Source organism: Arvicanthis niloticus, chromosome 27, assembly GCF_011762505.2.
Source record: "Arvicanthis niloticus isolate mArvNil1 chromosome 27, mArvNil1.pat.X, whole genome shotgun sequence".
NCBI classification, from domain to species: Eukaryota; Metazoa; Chordata; class Mammalia; order Rodentia; family Muridae; genus Arvicanthis; species Arvicanthis niloticus.
This window is the reverse complement of record NC_133435.1, coordinates 12750008-12757229: the sequence shown is the minus strand read 5'-3', so window position 1 is coordinate 12757229 and position 7222 is coordinate 12750008. Positions and strand designations below refer to the sequence as shown.

The following is a 7222-nucleotide window of genomic DNA, read 5'->3' as shown; positions in this document are numbered from 1 at the left end:
AAAAAAAAAACTCAAGAAGTTAGACCTCATAGAACCAAATGCCTTTCTTCTTCTTCTTCTTCTTCTTCTTCTTCTTCTTCTTCTTCTTCTTCTTCTTCTTCTTCTTCTTCTTCTTCTTCTTCTTCTTCTCCTTCTCCTTCTCCTTCTCCTTCTCCTTCTCCTTCTCCTTCTCCTTCTCCTTCTCCTTCTCCTTCTCCTTCTCCTTCTCCTTCTCCTTCTCCTTCTCCTTCTCCTTCTCCTCCTCCTCCTCCTCCTCCTCCTCCTCCTCCTCCTCCTCCTCCTCCTCCTCCTCCTCCTTCTCCTTCTTCTTCTTCTCCTCCTTCTTCTTCAAGATTTATTTATTCATTTTGTACACAGCAGACTCCTACATGTATGCCTAAAGACCAGAAAAAAGCATCAGATTGCATCAAAGATGGTTACGAGCCACCATGTGGTTGCTGGGAATTGAACTCAAGACCTCTGAAAGAGCAGCCAGTGCTCTTAACCTCTGAGCCATCTCTCCAATTCCCTCCTCCTCCTCTTCCTCCTCTTCTTCCTCCTCTTCCTTCTCATCATCATCCTCTTCTTCCTCCTCCTCCTTCTTCTTCCTCTTTTTCCTTATTTTCCCTCTCTGTCTAGTCTGGATTTGTCCTTTATCTTATTTTTTTCTACTCTAAGAAAACTCCTCATACATTTCAGCTGTTGGAATTGCCCCTGCTTGAAGAACAGCATTACATGGAAGTTAAAAGAGGGCCCAGGGAACTACTAATATTCACTTTTTTCTTTATTCTTTTTAATATGAAATCAAATTTTCTCAGAGAAGAGTCTCCAAGACCATATACTCAATAACTTGTTATGAACATTTTTTTACATTGTCTCTTTTTTCTTCTCTCATTTATGCATGAATGTATAAGCAACCTTAGTTTCTATGTCTTAAAATACACGTGATGTTTGAATACAGACCACATTTGCCTTTCCTGCTGTAAAGTTTATAGTGTACATCTATCTTGTTTCTGTTTTGTATTGTTATAAGTATACATTATACATTCTTCAGCACTGCCTTTAGCCATGATTATGACCACTTCACTGATTTCTTTGTGTCATTGATGAAATGAGGAATCACTGAAGAAAAATATGTAGCAAGAGGACTGGTGGGCATTCTTAGCAAGTTTTGTATGACAAAGGAGCAAAGAAGCAGGCACCAGGCTATGGAATGCAAGTTTCTCACGGGGAGAGAGAGAAAGAGAGAGAGAGAGAGATAGAGAGAGAGAGAGAGAGAGAGAGAGAGAGAGAGAGAACAGGAGTGAAGAAGAGCTAAGACTGTGAAGTAAACATGCCACATCACAAGTGAGGGTCACTGACAGTGGTGTTGTGACAGTCCAGTTGTGACGCTGTACAAACCATCCGATATTTAGAAACAAGACGAATGGGAAGGCAACTTCAAACTCTGAAACTGTTGTGGTTATTAAGTTGTTGGTCCTACACTGCAAAATGACTTTCACATCAAAATGAGGCATTGTGTCTGCCACACTCTCATCATCCTCGATCAGCTCCCCACAGATTCTTAAGGAGCTTCTCTTTAATACATGTTAGAGTTTATCCTCTGTTGTGTTTCCCTTAATAGCACCTTTTTGTCTATCCTAGTATTGCTCCCAGTCTTTGCAGCAGTCATGCCAGCTGGATCAACACTGAGAGCTAACAACAGAGGGGGATGGGGGGTGGGGAAGAGTTTTCCTTCTTCCCGGTTTTATTTTCCCTTTAAAACTGAATGATTCATCACCATTTGGCAATTATGATTCTCAGGGCTCTGCATTAAAGAACATCCAACAAGCTTCCTATCTCCCTGGAGTAGAAAGGAACCGATTTAGGCAACAGCCAGACCTTGTATCGATATGTGTGAATCTCAGCCTCGCAGGACTCTCCACTGTCTAAGCTGACTCTAGAATCACTTTCCTCTTGACAGGTTCTTGCTTTCGGTAGCTGCTATCTCCATTATACCTTAAAGCACTCTCTTGCTTTGAATGCATCCAACTCTTGCAGAGTTAATAATTCCTCATAGTTAATAATTCCTCAGAGTTAATAATTCCTCATAGAGTTAATAATTCCTCTGTCAACTTCTACCTGCCTGTTCCTGAAGTGTCCAATACCTTCCACAGCTAGATCTCAGACACTCAGCTCTGAAATCCAGTTTTTCCTGCAATCTCTGTCCTGTTGTCTCTTCATTCAACTTAAATTCCTCAAAAGGAAGACCCAGGGCCTAGAAGTATCCAGTATATCTCTAAATTCCAACTATGGGAAAAACTTCAATTATACCTACAAGAAATGAATACACACACACATAAAATTTTGTATTTCATTAAATTTGCCTCTATAGTAAATAAAAGATAAAATAACTGATAAAAAATAAAAATAACTGATGAGGAATGAAAAAGAAAATATCACTGTCATATTTTTAGATTTTATTTGTTAGGATGAAATGCTATGACCAAAAGCAACTTGGATACTACAGGATTGGGCTTACACTTCCATTTTACTGTTCATTATTGAAGAAAGTCAGGAGAGGAACTCACACATGGTAGGAACTTGGAGGCAGGAGCTAATGCAGAGGCCATGGAGAAGTGCTGATTATTAGCTTGCCCTCCATGGCTTGCTCAGCCTACTTTTTTATAAAACCCAGTACCACCTGCTCAGAGGTGGCCTCAACACAAAGAGGTGGGCCCATCAATCACTAGGAAAATGTCCTACAGGCCTAAAGAAGCATTTCCTCATTTGAGACTCTCTCCTCTCTGATAAATTTAGCTTGTGTGAAGTGTGCATGAAACTAGTCAAGATGATCAAAGTCAGCTCTACAAATTCTGAAAATATAGTGAGAGGGTATTAGCAAACTTATGCTAATAAATATGAAAAATAAGGTTAAATAGACAAATTTCAAAAAGTAGGTGTGTCATGAATACCAATTCAAAACAACTACCACAAAAAAACTTAAATTATAACTTTTTGTTTGTTTGGTTGGTTTGTTTTTTATAGTGGGAATAAAAGCCAGGTCTTGAGCATACCAGGCTATCATTTTCCCATTGAGCTACAACCATAACTCTATGTTATGACTGGAAAGAAAGAAAATCAAGGTTTTGCTAACTTTACAGTGAATAATTCTGTACTCAATTGACATCAACATTTAATACTGACACACAGTCAAGAAACAAATATTTCAATGCTATTTCTTCTCAAGAACATGAAAAAGGAAAGAAAATACCTACACAACAAAAATATTTTTAAAAAAGCAGTACCATTCTCCCACCAAATTTTGGGGGTAAAATGGATGTCATTTTGAGGCTGGTTCTATAGGAAGATACCTGGGGCAGGGGCACACAGCAATTATTTTTAGCAGAATAGAAATATCAGAATTCAGAATATCAAAACAACTGTGTTTGGAATATAGATCTTAGAGTCTCTGCCTTAGATTTAGAAAGAAGAGCCAAGATGTGTCCTTTGGGGAACTGGTAGGTTAGCAACAGACAAAGACAGTATGCATGTTTGAGCACAGACTGGAAAACACTCACCAACCTGTAATCAAACTAAATAATCAAGAAGTTCTGTAAAATTTTATAACCAACTTAGACTCACCACAGCAATACATAATCATAGCTTCAGATTAAAAATAAATTGCAGAGATTCTTCATATTCTCTGATGAAAAAAGAAATACATTTGAATAAATAACAAAAAATGGCAAAAGTCAAGATTAATTGCTGATTTTTTTTAATGTTTTAGGATGAAGAATGGGAGAAACTTCTTTAATTAATAAAAACATTGACAAAATGTGAACGAGAATCACATATGATTAAACACTGTAAACACTGTCTTCCACCAGAAGAACAAATCAAAGATACTAGTCATTGTCTATGCTGTTTAACACGTAAGTCCTGGGGTACATTGCCCAACAGTAAACTGGTTATTTTTCTTTTTTGTTAATTTTTGTTTGTTTGTTTTTTAAGGTTCTGGGTTTTTTTACACTTCAGATTTTATTCCCCTATTGGTACACCTTCCAATGGTTTTACATCCCATGCCTCCTCCACCACCCCTGTCTCCAAGAGGATGTGCACACCCCCACCCACTACCCCAACCAGACCTCTAAACTCCCTGGGGCCTCCAGTCTAATGAGGGTTAGGTGCATCTTATCTAATTAAACCCAGACCTGGGAGTCCTCTGCTGTATATGTGTTGCTACCTAGTTGGTGGTCCAGTGTCTGAGAGATCTCAGGGATCCAGGTTAATTGAGACTGCTGGTCTTCCTATGGGGTCGCACCCTCCTCAGTTCCTTCTAGCTTTTCCCTAATTCAACCAAATTCAACCACAGGGATCAGCAGCTTCTGTCCATTGGTTGGGTGCAAATATCTACATCTGACTCTTTTAGCTGCTTGTTGGGTCTTTCAGAGGGTAGTCGTGATAGTTCTCTTTTTGTGAGCCCTCCATAGCCTCAGAAACAGTGTCAGGCCTGTGGCCTCCACTTGAGCTGGATCTGACTTTGGGCCTGTCACTGGACTTTCTTTTCTTCAGGTTCCTCTCCATTTCCATCCCTGCAGTTCTTTCAGAAGGAACAATTATGGGTCAGAGTTTTGACTGTAGGATGGCAACCCCATCCTTCACTTGATGCCCCATCTTTCTACTAGAGGTGGGCTCAACAAGTTACCTCTCCCCACTGTAGGGCATTTCATATAAGGTCCCTCCCTTTGAGTTTTGAGAGTTTCTTACCTCCCAAGTCTCTGATAACTTCTGGCGAATCCCCCCAACCTCCTACCTCCTGAGGTTCCCTGTTTCCATTCTTTCTGCTAGCTTTAGAGCTTCAGTCCTTCCCCCCCCCCCCACATTCAATAACAGATATTGTTCCCCTCTTCACACCCCACTCCCATCCACTTTTTCTTCCAGGTTCCTTCCTCCCTCCCTGCTTGTAATTGTTTTCCTCTCCCTCCCAAGTGGGACTGAGGCATCCTCACTTGGGACCTTTAGCTTTTTGACATTTTGTGTTCTGTGGACTGTATTATCTTGGGTATTCTATACTTTATTTTTGGCTAATATCCACTTATAGTGAGTACATACCATGCAAATTCTCTTGGGTCTGAGTTACCTCACTCAAGATGATATTTTCTAGTTGCATACATTTCCCTGCAAAACTCAGGATGTCCACATTCTTAATAGCTGAGTAGTATTCCATTGTGTAAATGAACCACATTTTCCATATTCATTCTTCTGTCGTGAGACATCTGGGTTTTTTCCAGCTTCTTGCTGTCACAAACAAGGTCACTATGAACATAGTGGAACAGGTGCCCCTATGGCATTGTGGAGCATCTTTTTGGTATATTCCGAAGAGAGCTATTGCTAGGTCTTCAGGTAGATCTACTTCCAATTTTCTGAGAAACCTCCAGATTGACTTCTAGAGAGGTTGTACCTGCTTGCTATCCCACCAGAACAGGAAGGGTGTTTCTCTTTCTCCACATCCTTGCCAACATGTGTTGTCACCTGAGGTTTTTCTGAAATGTCCCTTCAAAATAGTTTGTCTGCTAGGATTTTGATAATATCACTCTCCGTTTCCTGGCCTCTGAATGAGCAAGTGACTGTGTGGCTAAAATAACCATGAACTATATCTTGTCTAATTGAGAGACAAAAGTTGAGAAAACCTAAATTCCACCTTAATATAATAAGGGCGCATCATCTCAGAGTGAACATCATCCCACTGGCAACATTTTTGAGACTCTCCCATTCAATGTCTATCATATCATTTGTCTTTTGGTATTGTTTTTAACAACTTTTCTAAAATATTCTTATTCTCTTAGCATGGGTTGTAATAATAATGCTCCCTTTTAAATTTTGAATCTGAGAATACAGAAATTACTAGTTCTATCTTACCTAATCTAGAATGAGTGTTTCTTCCCTTTAAATGGGTCTCTAGGAGTCCATGAACCTTTTAAGCGGTATATCATTGTCACTTGAGATACAATAGTTCTAGTAATTGTTACATTCCAGAATTCCAGACTGTATCAATATGTAGTAACACTTTTGATTCAACTTCTGATGAAAAATGAACTTTCTTAGTACTATCAGAAAATCAACCTCTCCCATTCTAAATTTTTCCGTAAGTTTGTGCAATTCCATACAACTTCTGTACTTTAAAATGATGCTTGTAAAACTACTTTTCAGTCTAGTAATTATTTCAAATTCAAGAGAATGGTACCATGAATGCCCATCCATCTTTGTCATATATCTAATAATTATCATTTACTACAGTTACTTTATCTTTTCCTTTCCATACATTTTTCTTTATGACATATTCAAAAGTATGCCATATATTACTTTCATCATTGTAACAGCTACTCACATGTGAAAAAACAAGCTCACATCTTCCTGAGCCACATGCATTTTGGGTTAAGATGAATGACTCCTGGGCAACTATAGAAACATTCCTTCAAGGTTGTATTAAGGCTTAGATTCTTATGGGAGTGACTCCAATTATGAGCAACCAATATGAACCTAAAGACAAAAGGATGGGTTATTCTTAGAGTGTTTGTTTTCCCCCCTTATCAAGGGTGTTATTGATTGGATGTGCTTATTATGATTTAACCACAACATTAGAGTTCTGAGATGTGCTGAGCCTTCTCTCTGTAAACAGAACTCACACTGCCTGTAGGCTCTTTGTTTGATTCTTGCTAACTAGACATAGAACAAATGTGTCATCATCTTTAACTGGAGAAACAAACAATACACAGTACCAAGCATGGACACTCACTTTATCCCCATCTTATTTTAACTTTGCGGGGATCTTTCTGTAATTTGTTTTGTTGTCACACAGACTGCGAAACAGTTCAGAACACTGACTCATACAAATAAGTTTTTACCCTTTTATTTTTCTATATAACTCTGTGTCTGCTTGAGACCTCCCAACCCACTCCCCACCAGAAGTGGCAGAAATATAATATCGATTGTTTTAAGATTTTCTTATGTTTCTTCTCTCTCTGTCCTCTGGGAAAGCATTTTTTTTTTCTTTTGGTAAGAAGCATGAAAAAAAAAAAAAAAAAAGATAAACTCAGCTCTCATTCCTGCAATGTCTCTTCAAAATATTTTGTCTGCTAGGATTTTGTTGTTAGCTTCTCAAAGGTCATCAGTCTTTGAAGTTCAAAAATTGCCTTTTTATCTTGTTTTGACACTTGGCCAACTGAAGCTTGTGTACCTTCTCCTGCTGTATTTTTCTCAC

At 38.8% G+C, this 7222-nt stretch overlaps 1 long non-coding RNA gene across 1 annotated transcript; it reads right to left on the bottom strand.

The window, feature by feature from the left end:
* Positions 1-300: 300 nt before the first annotated feature.
* On the bottom strand, positions 301-5159 carry LOC143439574 (uncharacterized). Its single transcript, XR_013107735.1, has 3 exons — positions 5074-5159; positions 3604-3664; positions 301-376 (listed from the first exon to the last, which is right to left on the bottom strand). It is a non-coding gene; the product is annotated as an uncharacterized LOC143439574 (long non-coding RNA).
* Between the last annotated feature and the right edge of the window lie 2063 nt (positions 5160-7222).